This window comes from Triticum urartu, chromosome 3, assembly GCF_003073215.2.
Source record: "Triticum urartu cultivar G1812 chromosome 3, Tu2.1, whole genome shotgun sequence".
NCBI classification, from domain to species: domain Eukaryota; kingdom Viridiplantae; phylum Streptophyta; class Magnoliopsida; order Poales; family Poaceae; genus Triticum; species Triticum urartu.
In genome coordinates this window covers 275,600,824-275,618,363 of record NC_053024.1, presented here as the reverse complement: position 1 = coordinate 275,618,363, position 17,540 = coordinate 275,600,824, and the positions used below count along the sequence as shown (strand labels likewise).

At 46.8% G+C, this 17,540-nt stretch overlaps 1 long non-coding RNA gene across 1 annotated transcript; it reads left to right on the top strand.

The window, feature by feature from the left end:
* Window positions 1–949: 949 nt before the first annotated feature.
* Window positions 950–2,268, top strand: LOC125548326. The gene is made up of 2 exons (XR_007301003.1): window positions 950–1,839; window positions 1,947–2,268. It is a non-coding gene; the product is annotated as an uncharacterized LOC125548326 (long non-coding RNA).
* Window positions 2,269–17,540: the final 15,272 nt, after the last annotated feature.

The following is a 17,540-nucleotide window of genomic DNA, read 5'->3' as shown; positions in this document are numbered from 1 at the left end:
CTGAAAATTTGGATCTACTAATTGAAGCAGAGCGGGAGTAACAGACATCGCACACGGTCCACATATACTAGTTGTGTGCTATCAAATAGAAAAACCATCTAGGCGGGTAGATATTTTCGAGATTGCGAGGGAGTGGATATTTTTGAGGGGGGAGGAAGCCTCGTGGAGCCCAATCTACTGTGATCATGTGGGTGACAAGGGCACGTCACACGGGTAGTCCTAGGGAACCATGTCTGTATTGTATCCGATCACAGACGGTTGCTACGTCCAACTCGTCTTCTGTTTATAAATTTGGCGGAAAAAACATGGGAAAGTGTCAGAACACGAACACACTTGCATTTGGACCAAATATATGTATGAAAAGGGTGGTTTGATGTTCAAGTACCCAATGCATAACTTTGATGTGGCACCTACTGCACAAAGCACATGTTATTATTGCTACCCCCCCCCCCCCCCCCCACACACACTTTGAGTCGGTGGGAGGGGGCATCTCACCAAGGGTTGTAAGGCTGACCAAGAAGAATCACATCCTTGGTCGTATAACCTCTTTTGTTCTTGGGTCAAAGTCATGTATGGACGTCCACACGCGGCCCCACAAAATAGGCTAGCTTGTCACCGATAAACCACACGAGGGAGTGCTTGAAGACAACCACTGCGTGCATGTGGCCCAAACATATGTACAAAGTGTCATGTGGTGTTTGAATATACCCAATGCACAACTTTGATGTGGCAGCGTGCTTTTGGAATTAGAAAGTCCCCACACGGAGCAAGGGTTCATGCCACGTATAGGATGGGTCTATTCTAATAATATTTTTAAAAGTCTTATTCTTTACACAAAACCTCGTTATTCTGCTAACAGTTTGGCACTGCAAGAAAACTCGAACCGAACTGTGCAGGCAATTAAAAACAAACCACCCCACCCGGCTACTACCACCACCTACCACCTACCACCACCATCTCAACCCACCCCCGCACTACTCCCCCTGGTCAAACGGGGCTCCCCCACCTCCCGACCTAGCAACCACGCAACGCCGCCCGCCCCGGCCACAAACCACCCCAAGCCGCCGGCCACCACCCCGCGCCGCCCGCCGCCGCCCCCCTGCCCAACGGCCGCCCCGTACCCGACGCGCCACCCCGAGCTCCCCCCTTCCCACCTCCAAATCGCCGTCAACCACCACCACCGCGCCGCCCCCTCCACCTGCCATCGAACCCCACAAAAATTCGGTCGTCCCTAGTGCCCCACTCCTCCCTCCTCTACCGCGGGCGCCAGCCTTCCTCCGTGCGGGCCAGCGCGGCCACATCCTGGGTCCAACGCCGCCTGGGACACGGTGCCACATTCCCCGATGGATCAGGTCGCCGCCACCGGTCCTCAATCTATATCGACCGCCGTCGCTGGTCCACTTCTTCTTCGGAGAGCACGTCGGATCCGTCCCTCACCGGCAGCGGCCACTGCCTTGCCCCGCGACGGCCGGCGTCCACTACCAAGCCCCACGCCGGTGACGCCCAGGCTCCATGGTTCACCCGAATCTGACGAGATCCACATCATGTCGATCCTCCACCGTCGGATACTAACTCCCTGTCGGCTGTCTCTCGTCTCCCCGCCATGCCCCATCTTCTTCTCCTTTTGCTCCGCCCGGGGCAAGGAGCCAAGGACAGGCTCTGCAGCTCCTAGGATGAGGGATTCTGCGCCCACCGGCCTCCCCATGTGGGGTGTAGTTCGCTAGGTGATGAGAGTGCAGTTCGGTCGTGTCTCCTGCTCCACCTAGCGTCCTCGTCTCCTCTCCGGGCAGGGGCCACCCCGTGGCATGGACCCCCGTCCGCGATCTCCTCTCGGGCGAGGTCAGCAGCCTTGACCCGCTGTTGTTTGTTTTGGTCGCCCTCAACCCCTTCCATCCCGGTGAGCAGTGCAGCTCATTCCATCCCGGTGTTTTTTTGTTCAAATGCAGGTCACTTTGCCGACATCATTGGTCCTTCGACAAGGGACCTGCGGTTCGCCCCTTCCCCTTAGCGGCCCAACGGCCACCACGAGCCGGGAGTATACATGTGCTTATTTTGTTTTGTTTCTATTCTTGAAGTGTAATTCGCTTCTTCCCGCCAAAAAAAGAAGTGTAATTTGCTTCTGGGAGACGATAATGCTTGTTTTGTTGTGCGATGGGATTATACATGTCCTATAACATTTATGATGTAACTTTCCATATTTGTAACTCTGACTCATGCCATTTTCGGCTATGTGATATGATATTTTCCTTCGTGGTTGGGTTTTGTCTTCGTTTTGCATTTTGTTCATGTCATGCATTTTATTTCATGTCATCATGTGCATCTCATTTGCATTCGTGTTTGTCTCATGCATCCGAACTTTTTTCCTGTTGTCCGTTTCGCAATCTGACGCTCTCTCGTGCACCGTTGCACCCCTCTAACCTTGTTTCGTGAGCGGGAGATAAATGTTCTCGGAATGGGTCGAGATCTGTCAAGTGGCCTTGGAACATCACCGCTAGACTGCCTGTCAAATTTCATTCCATTTGAAGGTCGTTTGATGCCCCAACGGTTAACCGCGTAACCGCAAAAGTCTCTTTTGTGTTGCAGCCCAACACCCCTCCAAAACAGCTCAATAACCCATCTAAAACCCATCCATGCTCTCCGTCATTGGATCACAATCTTCTGGGCGAAAAGCGCACCTCATTTGGACTCTCCGAGCTCCCTCTACCTATAAATATGTTCCCCTCCCCGAAATCTCGTAGTCCAAACCCTAGGTCCACCTCTCTATCAACGCCGGACACGTCCGAACTCGTCGGACAAGTTTCCGCCGCCGCCCGCAGCCAACTGGGGCTTGCCACGTGGCAGCCTGCGCCCCAGGCGGGGCCCACTCGGCCCATCCGCCGGCGCCGCCCCGCGCGATCGTGCCCGCCGCCCGCGCCAGGCTCCTCTGCCGGCGCCGCCCGAGTCAGCCGCCACCGGCGCCCTTTGCCCCGCCGCCCGAGGTCGACGACGACCCCGCGCCCGCGCCGCCTCCATCGCCCCCGTGATGAAGCCCAACGGATCCAGCCATCCCCCGGCACCGGCGACCCCTCCAGCGGCTCCGGCCACCGCGTCTCCGTCCACTCCGGCGCAAGTCCGGTGAACCTCGATCTGTGTGTCGAACCCTAGATGCAGATCCGGACTGGTATATTTTGCTAAGTCTCAAATCCCTAATATTTTGATGCCCTCTTCATCATGTCACATCTCCGTGCTCGGTGCCCCGATTCATGCGTATGATATGTCGAAATGTTCATCTCGTTAAGGTCTTCATGTTAGTGGCAATTGCATACATGTTACTGTCCATATTGATGCCATTATTATCGTTGCAATAGTGCTATAAAATGTTAAATACTGGTTCTTAACAGAACATGGTGATTTGTTATTTTCGTTGTGTTTTGTGTGTGCATCCTATGAGCATGGTGTCTGCATGTGTTTTGAGCTCCATCATGCCATCTTTACAGTCGTGCAAGTATTGCATTTTTAGTGCTATCTGGTGACAACTACAAGCATGCAATGTAGGCTCCGTGATGTTACTGTTTTCAGACAATTAGGATTTTGCAAAAAAAAATTCCTGATGTTATTTTAATGCCATGTAAACTTGTAGCTATCATGAGATCCATGCTTATTTTGAGGTAGTTCAGTAAGGATATTTTGAACATGTGGTTATGATCGATGCATTCATGCCTATGGTTGTAATTATGGAGTGCTCTAGGATGTCATTATCATGCTCTACTTTTGCTATATATTATTCCTGGCAGATTGTTAACATGATATTCAACTTTTCCATGGGTGTTGTTAGTGATCCATATTCCCTATGAACTTGCTCTTACCATGCTTAGCTTCATGCACATGTCTTCTTACTATTGGTATGCTTGTGTTGTCATGTAATGATTTGTGGTGAGTGGCATAAGCTTGTAAATTTACTATCATAAATCTGTGTTTGCCATGTCCTGAAATTCCCGTCTGAATCTGTTTATAAAACTTCCTATGTTTATATGGGTGCCATCATATTTTTTGTGCCTTTTTGGCTCATATTCATTAAGGGAGTTTTGTTAAGTGCATTTAGTAGAAGCATGCCATGCCTTTGGTTGCCATGATATGTTACGGTAGCATGTTGTTTGCTTGCTCTAAACATTGCTTCCTGATGTTGTTTTTGACATGTTAGTATTTTCACCAAGTCTGTGAAGCTGATATCTTTTGCACTTTTGCCATGCTTGTTTGAAACTGTTCTAGTATGATTTAGCCGTAGCTCAGTGTTCATGTTTTGTCAAGCATCTTTTTTACATCACTTCCATATGCTTTGTTGCTATGTTGGAGTGCAGTAGCTTAGTTTCTTGTTGCATTCTAAGTGCTATCATGCTATTAATCGTAGATTTGCATCATCCTTGTTTTGCTTGTCATTTGTAAACCGTGCACCCATTTTCGTTGATCTTTATATTGATTTCGACCGAAATCACCTCATCTTTCCAGTGGCATACTTGGTTTGCCAAGTTGATGCCTTGATCATCCTTTCTCTTCCGGAGCACGCATATGCATTGCATATCATATCTTGCATATCATGCCATGTATTGCATCATGTTTCCTGTGCATTGCATCGTGATTGATTGTTGTTCCATTGCTTGTGTTCTTGCTTGGGTAGAGCCGGGAGATGAGTATATGAATAAGGAACCTGTTGAGCACACTAACGAGGATGAAGCTTTCGACAACTCAGAGAACTTTGCACGCAAGATGACCATATCCTCGATATCACTTCTATCTTTGCTTGCTAATTGTTCGTTCTATCGCTATGTCGCGCTAGCTACCACTTGTTATATCATGCCTCCCATATTTCCATGCCAAGCCTCTAACCCACCTTCCTAGCAAACCATTGTTTGGCTATGTTACCGCTTTTGTTCAGCCCCTCTTATAGTGTTGTTAGTTGCAGGTGAAGTTGAAGTTTGTTCCATGTTGGAACATGGAGATGTTGGGATATCATATTATCTCTTATTTTTAACTAATGCATTTATATACTTGGTAAAGGGTGGAAGGCTCGGCCTTTTGCCTGGTGTTTTGTTCCACTCTTGCCGCCCTAGTTTCCGTCATACCGGTGTTATGTTCCTTGATTTTGTGTTCCTTACGCGGTTGGGGTCATGGGACCCCTTGACAGTTTGCTTTGAATTAAACTCCTCCATCAAGGTCCAACCTTGGTTTTACATTTGACAACCTAAGCCTTTTCCCTTGGGTTTTCGCGAGCCTGAGGGTCATCTTTATTTTAACCCCCCCTCGGTCCAGTGCTCCTTTGATTGTTGGTCCAAACTAGAGCCCTTTGTAGCGCCACCTCAGGGAAACTTGAGGGCTGGTTTTAGTTGTACGGATTGCTCATCCAGTGTGCCCTGAGAACAAGATATGTGTAGCTCCTATCGGGATTTGTCGGCACATTCGGGTGGCTTTGCTGGTCTTGTTTTACCATTGTCGAAATGTCTTGTAACTTGGATTCCAAGACTGATTGGGTCTTTCCGGGAGAAGGAACATCCTTCGTTTACCGTGAGAGCTTGTGATAGGCTAAGTTGGGACACCCCTGCAGGGTATAAAATTTCAAGAGTCGTGCCCGCGGTTATGTGCCAGATGGGAATTTGTTAATATCCGGTTGTAGAAAACTTGACACTTGACTTAACTAAAATGAACCAACCGCGTGTGTAGCCGTGATGGTCTCTTTTCATGGAGTCCGGGAAGTGAACATGGTCTTGGGTTATGTTTGGACGTAAGTAGTTTCAGGATCACTTCATGATCACTTCTAGCTTCACGACCATTGCGTAGCTTCTCATCTGACTCTTATTTGCGTATGTAAGCCACCATATTTGCTTAGCGTTTGCTGCAGCTCCACCTCATTATCGTACCCTACCCATAAGCTTAAATAGTCTTGATCTCGCGGGTGTGAGATTGCTGAGTCCTCGTGACTCACAGATACTTCCAAACAGTTGCAGGTGTCGATGATACCAGTGCAGGTGATGCTACCGAACTCAAGTGGGAGTTCAATGAGGACCTTGGTCGTTACTATGTTTCATTTCCTGATGATCAGTAGTGGAGCCCAGTTGGGACGGTCAGGGATCTAGCATTTGGGGTTGTCTTCTTTTATTTTGGTTCCGTAGTCGGACCTTGATTGTACTCTGGATTATGTATGTTTACTTGTTATTTGTGTGAAGTTGCGATTGTAATCCAATTCTTTATCCCTTTCTTATTCAGTACATGGGATTGTGTGAAGATTACCCCTCTTGCGACAAAACCACCATGCGGTTATGCCTCTAAGTCATGCCTTGACACGTGAGAGATATAGCTGCATCGTGGGCGTTACAAGTTGCTAATCAGATCCATCCCCGACTTAGGAGCCCCCTGCTTGATCGAATCGCTGACGTTGTTGAGTCTAGAACAAATTTTTTTGAGTCTTAGGATTATATATATCGGAGAGTAGGATTCTTTTTACTCCTCGGTCCCTTCGTCATTCTGGTGAGGCCTCCTGATGTAGAAGTTTTGACTTTCCTCTCCTCAAATTTCAATAAAAAATTAGGATCACGTGGGTATCTTGGAATCGTTCCGATAGTCTTGTGACGAGAACATTGTTCTTGCTGCCTCCTGACATTTAGGGGTTGTGGCAGTGTCCCGGGGAGTTGAGCTCCGAGGTGTTGTCGTCACAATTATATCGTTGCAGTTCTGTAATACCTGAGTTTGCCAACAACGAAAATTACTTTTATGCAGTTGTTGGTGAGATAACCTCGACACCACCCAGTACTGGGCTGGAGTTTGGGAGTATTGCCATAACTCGTATAACGGATGATTTTCGAAGGTTGAGGTCCTTGATTTCCGAAGGTTTCTTGGTTATGTGTTGACGGATGGATACAGCTGGATGTAGGGATTGTTAGTTTGGGTGAGATACTATGCTTCCCTGATAACCCACAAGTATAGGGGATCACAACAGTTTTCGAGGGTAGAGTATTCAACCCAAATTTATTGATTCGACACAAGGGGAGCCAAAGAATATTCTCAAGTATTAGCAGCTGAGTTGTCAATTCAACCACACCTGGAAACTTAATATCTACAACGAAGTATTTAGTAGTAAAGTAATATGATAGTAGTGGTAATGATAGCAAAAGTAACGGTATCAAAAGTAATGTTTTTGGTATTTTGTAGTGATGATAACAATAGCAACGGAAAAGTAAATAAGCGAAGAACAATATATGGAAAGCTCGTAGGCAATGGATCGGTGATAGAGAATTATGCCGGATGTGGTTCATCATGTAACAGTCATAACCTAGGGTGACACAGAACTAGCTCCCATTCATTAATGTAACGTAGGCATGTATTCCGAATATAGTCATACGTGCTTATGGAAAAGAACTTGCATGACATCTTTTGTCCTACCCTCCCGTGGCAGCGGGTCCTAGCGGAAACTAAGGGATATTAAGGCCTCCTTTTAATAGAGTACCGGACCAAAGCATTAACACATAGTGAATACATGAACTCCTCAAACTACGGTCATCACCTGTAAGTATCCTGATTATTGTCACTTCAAGGTTAACGGATCATAACACATAATAGGTGACTATAGACTTGAAAGATAGGAGCAAGAACTCTCATATATTGATGAAAACATAATAGGTTCAGATCTGAAATCATGGCACTCGGGCCCTAGTGTCAAGCATTAAGCATAGCAAAGTCATAGCAACATCAATCTCAGAACATAGTGGATACTAGGGATCAAACCCTAACAAAACTAACTCGATTACATGATATATCTCATCTAACCCATCACCGTCCAGTAAGCCTACGATGGAATTACTCACGCACGGCGGTGAGCATCATGAAATTGGTGATGGAGGATGGTTGATGATGACGATGGCGACGGATTCCCCTCTCCGGAGCCCCGAATGGACTCCAGATCAACCCTCCCGAGAGAGTTTAGGGCTTGGCGGCGGCTCCGTATCGTAAAACGCGATGAATCCTTCTCCCTGGTTTTTCTCTCTCCGAACACGAATATATAGAGTTGGAGTTGAGGTCGGAGGAGCTCCAGGGGGCCCACGAGGTAGGGGGGCGCGCGGCGCGCCCCCACCCTCGTGGCTAGGGTGTGAGCCCCCTGGCCTTGATCTTTTGCCAGTATTTTTTATTATTTCCAAAAATACGCTCCGAGGACTTTCATGTCATTCCAACAACTTTTGTTTCTGCACATAAATAACACCATGGCAACTCTGCTGAAAATAGCATCAGTCCGGGTTAGTTCCATTCAAATCATGCAAGTTAGAGTCCAACACAAGGGCAAAAGTGTTTGGAAAAGTAGATACGACGGAGACGTATCAACTCCCCCAAGCTTAGACCTTTGCTTGTCCTCAAGCAATTCAGTTGACAAACTGAAAGTGATAAAGAAAAACTTTTACAAACTCTGTTTGCTCTTGTCGTTGTAAATATGTAAAGCCAACATTGAAGTTTTCAGCAAAGATTATAAACTAACCATATTCACAATAACGCTTAGGTCTCATGTTTACTCATATCAATGACATAATCAACTAGCGAGCAATAATAATAAATCTCGGATGACAACATTTTCTCAAAACAATCATAATATGATATAACAAGATGGTATCTCGCTATCCCTTTCTGAGACCGCAAAACATAAATTCAGAGCACCTTTAAAGATCAGGGACTGACTAGACATTGTAATTCATGGTAAAAGTGATCCAGTCAAGTCATACTCAATGTAAACTAACAGTAATGAATGCAAATGACAGTGGTGCTCTCCAACTGGTGCTTTTTAATAAGAGGATGATGACTCAACATAAAAGTAAATGGATAGGCCCTTTGCAGAGGGAAGCAGGGATTTGTAGAGTTGCCAGAGCTCGGTTCTGAAATAGACATGAATAATATTTTGAGCGTTATATTTTCATTGTCAATATAACAACCAAGAGATGGCGATATCTTCCATGCTAGACACATTATAGGCGGTTCCCAAACAAAATGGTAAAGTTTATACTCCCCCTCCACCAACAAGAATCAATCCATGGCTTGCTCGAAACAACGAGTGCCTCGAACTAACAAGAGTCCCGGGGGAGTTTTGTTTGCAATTATTTTGATTTGATTTGCATAAAGCATGGGACTGGGCATCCCGGTTGTAACGCCCTCGATGCGGCTATATCTCCTACGTGTCAAAGCACGACTTAGAGGCATAACCGCATGGAAGGCAATGTCGCAAGTAAGGTAATCTTCACAACAACCCATGTAAATATATAAAACGGGAAAGGATAACATAGTTGGCTTACACTCGCCACGTCACACAAATACATGAATAACATTACAATCATCCAATACACTCATGGTTCGACTACGGTACCAAAATAAAGATCAACCCCAACATGCGACACGGTCCCCGATCGCCCCAACTAGGCACCACTACTGATCATCTAGGAAAGACACATAATAACGGCGAGAGTCTTCATCGAACTCCCACTTGAGCTCAAGCGCATCGTCTGGAACGGTATCATCGATCCCTGCATCTGGTTTTGGAAGTAAACTGTGAGTCACGGGGACTCAGCAATCTCACACCCTCGCGATCAAGACTATTTAAGCTTATAGGTAAGGCAAGGTAATATGTGGAGCTGCAGCAAGCGACTAGCATATATGGTGGCTATCCTGTTCGCAAAAGAGAGCGAGAAGAGAAGGCAAAGAACGAACGAAGAACTATGATCAAGAAGTGATCCTATAACAACCTACGTCAAACATTACTCCAACACCGTGTTCACTTCCCGGACTCCGCCGAGAAGAGACCATCACGGTTACACACGCGTTTGATTCATTTTAATTAAGTTAAGTTTCATGTTATCTACAACCGGACATTAACAAATTCCCATCTTCCCATAACCGCGGGCACGGCTTTCGAAAGTTCAAATCCCTGCAGGGGAGTCCCAACATAGCCCATCACAAGCTCTCACGGTCAACGAAGGATATTCCTTCTCCCGAGACATTCCGATCAGACTCGGCATCTCGGTTCTACAAGACATCCTCGACAATGGTAAAACAAGTCCAGCAACACCGCCCGAATGTGCCGACAAATCCCGATAGGAGCTGCACATATCTCGTTCTCAGGGCACACTCAGATGAGACTAGCTACGAGTAAAACCAACCCTCAAGTTTCCCCGAGGTGGCCCCGCAGGTAGCTCAGTCAGACCAACACTCAGAGGAGCACTGGCCCGGGGGGGGGGGGTTTAAATAAGATGACCCTTGGGCTCCGGAAACCCAAGGGAAAAAGAGGCTAGGTGGCAAATGGTAAAACCAAGGTTGGGCATTGCTGGAGGAGTTTTATTCAAAGCGATCTGTCAAGGGGTTCCCATTATAACCCAACCGCGCAAGGAACGCAAACTCCGGGAACATAACACCGATATGACGGAAACTAGGGCGGCAAGAGTGGAACAAAACACTAGGCAAAAGGCCGAGCCTTCCACCTTTTACCAAGTATATAGGTGCATTAAGATAACAAGATAATATGGTGATATCCCAACAATAAATAATGTTCCAACAAGGAACGATCTCTAATCTTCACCTGCAACTAGCAACGCTATAAGAGGGGCTGAGCAAAGCGGTAACATAGACAATCAACGGTTTGCTAGGACATGGTGGGTTAGAGGTTTGACATGGCAATTTGGGAGGCATGATAAGCAAGTGGTAGGCATCGTAGCATAGGCATAGCAAAAGAGCGAGCATCTAGCAAGCAAAGATAGAAGTGATTTCGAGGGTACGATCATCTTGCCTGCAAAGTTGTCAGAGTTGACTTGATCCTCGTAAGCAAACTCAACGAGCTCCTCGTTCGCGAACTCGTCTCCCGGCTCTACCCAAACAAGACAAACAAGCAAAAGGAACACAATCAACCACGTGCAATGCTCAAACAACATGATGCAAACATGGTATGCTATGCGGGATGCGGTATATGATGCATATGCAAGATTTGACAAGGAATGATTGAACCTGGCCTCAACTTGGAAATCCAAGAGTGCCACTGGAAAGGTGAGGTGATTTCGGTTGAAATCGATATAAATATCACCGGAATCGGATGCACGGTTTGAAAATGGCAAGCAAAACAAATATGGCGCTGGTCTGCAATAATCAGCAAGTAGCCATCTAAATGCATCAAGATAATTATGCTACAGCACTCAAACATGACAACAAAATACATGGCAGGGACCCACTCATGATGCTTGACAAAATATGAACACTGAGCTACGGCCAATTCATCCATTAACAGGTTCAAACAAGCATGGCAAAAGTGCAAATGATAACAAGTTTCAGACTTAGTGAAATTAACACAAGTCTGGAATTTAACAACAGGAAGCCCACTTTAGAGCATGAAAACTACATGCTACAAGAACTTAACATGGCAAAGCAAGGCATGGAATGAATCTACTCAAAGCACTTAACAAAAGTCTCTTAGTGACCTTGAGCGAAAAGGGATCAGAAAATACAATTGCAAGCATGTGAACATGTCAAAAACATAAACAGATCTCAGACTTAGTGAAAAACTGGAGCATGCAAGTCAGTTAACGAGTAGGCATGTTTACGAGTTCGATGCACTCACTACAGAGCATGGCATGACAAACTAAGCATACACCCATCAAGAATACATGGCATAGAAGCTATACATGGCAAGAACAACAACATAGCATGCACGGATCAATAGCAACATCCTCGGCAAAATCGCTAACAAGTCAACAATCTGCCAGGATTCACGAAATAGCAAAAGTAGAGCTTGATTGACTCAAGCTAGGGTGCTCCATAAATGCAAACAAAGACATGGATGGATAGATCACCACAATGTTAACACATCATCCTTACTGATCATCCTCAAAAGAGGCATGGATCACTAGGAAACAACATGAACATATGGCATAATGACAAAATCAGGACAAGGACTTAGAGAAATTCTAAGTCCCTGAAATCAGAATTACCGAGTACACTACTTTGCAAGCTTGTGCTAGTCACCACACATATCACAAAAATACATGGTAAGCACCTCTGTAAAGATGACATGGCATATAACAAAACTCATGCAGAGCTCATGAGCATATCATGCACTCATTAATCTTGGCAAAAATGACAAATATCTATTTGATGAAACAGATCTGCCAAAATTATCACATAGCCCTCTTCCAACAGCATTTCGGGCATCAAGATGAGCTCACATGAAAATGATGCAATGAGATGAAATGATGTACTCTTTGAGACAGACATTTTGATATGCTACACGCGCAAATCGGAGCTACGGGTGCGGAGTTACGACATGATGAAGATTGCAAAAAAATAAGGGGAGAGGGGGAAAGTCAACCCTCTCTCTCAGATCTGGCACGCGAACCGAGGTTCGACAGATCACTGTAACAGGAGGTCATCGCCAGAGTTCTTCGTCGGAAAAGAGATGACGGTGGCCGGACTTGCCGGAGGGGAGGTCGCCGGGGTGAGGAGGCGCGGCGGAGACGGCGGTCCCGGGCAGCGCGGCGAGGAGCTAGGCGCTCGCCGCCGCGGGCGGCGGTTGGTGAGGGAGGCGGCGGAGGCGGCGGCTGGAGTTGGCGGGGTCGGCGCCAGCCGGCGCGAGCGACGCGGCCTCGGGCGAGTGGCGGCGGAGGCGGGCCGGGCGGCGGCGCGGCGAAGGGGGCTTCAGGCGGGACAGGTGGCGCGTGGCGATTGGCGGCGGCGGTGCGTCCGGCGCGGCAGAAGACGAAATCTAGGGTTTCGGGGGAAGAAGACCCGTGATTTCGGAGGGGATCTATTTATAGGCATAGAGGGAGCTAGGAAGCTCCAAATGGAGTGCGGTTTTCGGCCACGCGTTCGTGATCGAACGATCTAGGCGATGGGAGAGGTTTTGGTGGGTTTTGGGTCAAATTGGAAGGGTGTTGGGCTGCAACACAAACGAGGCCTTCTCGGTCCCTCGGTTAACCATTGGAGTATCAAACGAAGTCCAAATGGTACGAAACTTGACAGACGGTCTACCGGTAGTAAATCAAGGCCGCATGGCAAGTCTCGGTCCAATCCGGAAATTTTTAACTCCCACACACGAAAAGAGGTAGAAAGGACCACCGGAGGACAAAGGAGCGCCGGAATGCAAAATGGACAACGGGGAAAATGCTCGAATGCATGAGACGAACACGTATGTGAATGCAATGCACATGATGACATGATATGAGATGCATGAAAAAGGCAACAACACATGGAGACAAAAACCCGACACCGAGGAAAATAAAATAACTTAGGCCGGAAACGGCAAGAGTTGGAGTACAGATGAGGTAAATTACATCCAGGGTGTTACAACACTCCACCACTACGAAAGGATCTCGTCCCGAGATCTAGGTCTGGAAAAACGCCGGGTACTCAGAACGGAGGTGATCCTCGCGTTCCCAGGTGGCTTCACGGTCGGAATGGTGTGACCACTTGACTTTGAGGAATTTGATTGACTTATGGCGAGTCGTGCGTTCAGTCTCTTCAAGAATAGCAACTGCGTGCTCACGATAAGAGAGGTCTTCTTGGAGATCAATGTCTTTGAAGTTGATGGTGCGGTCAGGGGTCTTGAAGCACTTGCGGAGCTGAGAGACATGGAACACGTCGTGCACATTTGCAAAGTTTGAAGGAAGCTCGAGTTGATAGGCGAGATCGCCTCTCTTGCTGACGATCTTGAAAGGACCCACGTATCTAGGGGCAAGCTTCCCTTTGATACCAAAGCGACGAGTACCTTTCATTGGAGAGACGCGGAGGTAAACATGGTCTCCGATCTCGAAAGCCAAATCACGATGCTTACTATCATAATAGCTCTTCTGGCGTGATTGCGCTGCTTTGAGGTTATCACGAATGACTTTGCACATTTCCTCTACCTCTATGATCGAGTCATTTCCAAGAAGTTGACGTTCACCGGTCTCTGACCAGTTAAGAGGAGTACGGCACTTCCTGCCATAGAGAATTTCAAATGGTGCCTTGCCCGAACTTGCTTGAAAACTGTTGTTGTATGAGAACTCGGCATATGGAAGACAATCTTCCCACTTCATACCGAAAGAGATAACGCAAGCCTTGAGTATATCTTCGAGAATCTGATTGACACGCTCGACTTGACCGCTAGTTTGAGGATGAAAAGCTGTGCTGAAACGGATGTTGGTGCCCATGGCTTTCTGAAAAGAATCCCAAAACTTGGAGGTAAAGATGTTGCCACGGTCTTAAGAGATCAATTGTGGAATGCCGTGCAGAGAGACAATCCGAGAGGTATAAAGCTCTAGTCCAATTGAGCTGTTGTGATAGACTCTTTGATAGGCAGGAAATGAGCCACTTTAGTGAGTTTGTCGATGACAACGAATATAGCATCATTGCCACGCTTAGACTTTGGAAACCCAGTCACGAAGTCCATCTCAATGTGGTCAAACTTCCATTCTAGAATGGCAAGAGGTTGGAGGAGACCAGCTGGTCGTTGGTGTTCTGCCTTCACTCTTCTGTAGACATCACATTCATTCACGAACTAAGCAATCTCTCGCTTCATTCGAGTCCACCAATACGCCTTCTTGAGGTCCTGGTACATCTTCGTACTCCCAGGGTGGATGGAGAGGAGTGGATTGTGAGCCTCGTTCATAATGACTTTACGAAGGTCACCTTTAGGCACAACAATGCGATCCTCGAAGAAGAGAGTATCCTTGTCATCAAGGCGATAGCACTTGTACTTGGATTGACTCTTGGCAATCCCAATCTTCACCTTCTTCACCATAGCATCAAGAAGTTGAGCCTTGCGAATCTGATCTTACAAAGTAGGAGAGACTTGAAGGTTGGCGAGGAAACCTTGAGGAACAACTTGCAAATTGAGTTTGAGGAAAGCTTCACAAAGCTCGGGTTGGTAAGGCTTGAATCAGACTGTTGCAGTAAGCCTTTCTGCTCAACGCGTCAGCAATTACATTGGCCTTGCCTGGGGTATATTCGATGCTCGGATTATACTCTTGAATCATTTCGACCCAACGAGTCTGCCTGAGGTTGAGATTAGGCTGAGTGAAAATGTACTTGAGACTCTTGTGGTCAGTGAAGATGTCCACTTTTCTTCCCAACAGGAGATGTCTCCAGGTCAAAAGAGCATGCACAACTGCCACCAACTTGAGGTCATGAGTGGGGTAGTTCTTCTCGTTGGGCTTCAACTGGCGAGAGGTATAAGCGACAACTTTCTTCTCTTGCATCAACACTGCGCCAAGACCTTGAAGAGAGGCATCGCAGAAGACCTCGAACGGTTTGGATTCATCAGGAGGTGTCAGAACCGGAGCAGTGACTAATTTCTCTTTCAAGGTGTTGAAAGTGATGTCACACTCAGGAGACCAAACATACTTCATGTGCTTCTGGAGAAGGTTGGAAAGCGGCTTTGCGATCTTTGAAAAGTTCTCAATGAACCTTCGACAGTAGCTTGCGAGACCAAGGAAGCTGCGGAGTTGCTTCACGTTCTGAGGTGGTTCCCAATTTACAATTGCAGACACCTTCTCAGGATTCACCGCTATGCCCTTGGCAGAGATGATATGTCCAAGATAGAGAACCTCATCGAGCCAAAACTCGCACTTTGAAAACTTCTCTGAGCTTATCGAGCACCAAACGCAAGTGCTTGGCATGATCTTCCTTGTTCTTGGAAAAGACCAGAATGTCATCGAGGTAGACCAAGACGAAGTCATTTGTGTAGGCGTTGAAGATGAAGTTCATCATGTGAGAGAAAGTCCGCGGAGCGTTGACGAGGCCAAAAGACATGACAGTGTATTCATATGAACCATAGCTTGTTCTGAAAGCCGTCTTAGGGATATCTTTCTCACGGATTCGAATCTGGTGATAGCCCATACGGAGATCAAGCTTGGAGAATACTTGAGCACCTTTGAGTTGTTCAAACAACTCATTGATGTTGGGAAGTGGGTACTTGTTCTTTATAGTCTTCTTGTTCAATGGACGATAGTCGACATAAAGTCGGTCCGTTCCATCCTTCTTCTTCACAAAAAGAACTCCACAACCCCACGGAGAAGAACTAGGTCGGATGAGACCCATTCGCTCTTGAATATCGAGTTGCTTCTTCAGCTCCTTCAACTCTTCAGGTCCAAGCTTGTAAGGACGTTTGCAAACAGGTTCCGTGCCAGGCTCAAGATCGATGACGAATTCAACTGGCCGGTGCGGAGGCATTCTTGGAAGCTCTTCTGGAAAGACGTCTTGATATTCGCAAACGACTGGAATTTGAGAGATGGCATCCAGTTCACCCTTCTCATTGAGAGAAAACAGACGGATGGTATTATCCCGAGCGGCAAAGACAATTACATCCTCAGACGAATGAGTCAATTGAATCTGCCTGGCTGCACAATCAAGCTGAGCCTTGTGCTTAGGAAGCCAGGCCATTCCAAGAAAAAGATCAATATCCGAGTTACCAAGGACCATTGGAGAAGCCAGAAACTTGAAATCACCCATCATGATAGAAATATCCGGAACCATCATGCTAGAACTCAGATGCTTAGCCGGAGAGACAACTTGCAATGCTCTAGGTAATGCCTTAGTACCAAAATTGTTCTCCGATGCAAATGGGAATGACATGAAGGAATGCGATGCACCAGAGTCAAAAAGTACTTTAGCTGGAATATCGTTAACAGGAAGGTTACCCATGATGACATCTGACAAGTCCTCTGCCTGAGCTGCATTCATCAAGTTGACCTTGGCGTGCTTGGGGTTATGCTTGACCACAGCTGTACTTGCCGATCTCACAGGAGGAGGAGGGAGACGCCTCTGATTGAAGCATTTGTTGGCATAGTGACCCTTCTGTTGGCACTTGTTGCACGTGACCTCTGAAAGCGGACGGTGATACAGAGCACTTGATCTTGGAGCTTGAGACGAAGTCTTGTTCTGAAAGCCAGGGTTGGGTGGGTGGGAAGATCCACTGCCACCTTTGCTCTTCTGCTGATAAGGCTGACGGAACGGAGGAGGAGGAAGCCAATACTTCTGCTGCTTAGCCACTTGAGTTGAGGAAGAAGGAGTTGCATCTCTAACTCACTTCTTGGAAGCATTGCACTTCAGTTGAGTAGTCTCTTGCTTCATTGCCATGTTGTAAAACTCATCGTACCTCTTGGGCTCAAAGAGAACGAGAGCTAGCTGGATTTCTTCTCTGAGACCACCCCTGAACTGGTATATCATGCTCTTCTCATTAGTGATGAGGACATCAATACCATTGTTACACCCACAGCCCCTACTGTTACATATACTGGACCAATTACTAGAGCTCGCGCACGCCAATTAAATTACCAGGTACTTCCGTTTCTTGGTAATGATTCTAATGTTCATGAGATTATGATGCGGCCTAAATTGGATACATTTGTTTTGCTTTCAAATGAAGGGCCTAGCTTGGAGAAGGATGAACATTGGAGCAAGAACATGCATGGAGTTGATGGCATGCGCAAGGGGATCAAGAACGGAGTTACAAGTGATGATTTCAGGACTTTGAAGCCGCCATAAGGAGTGCATGAAGCCATGGACGAAATATACAAGAT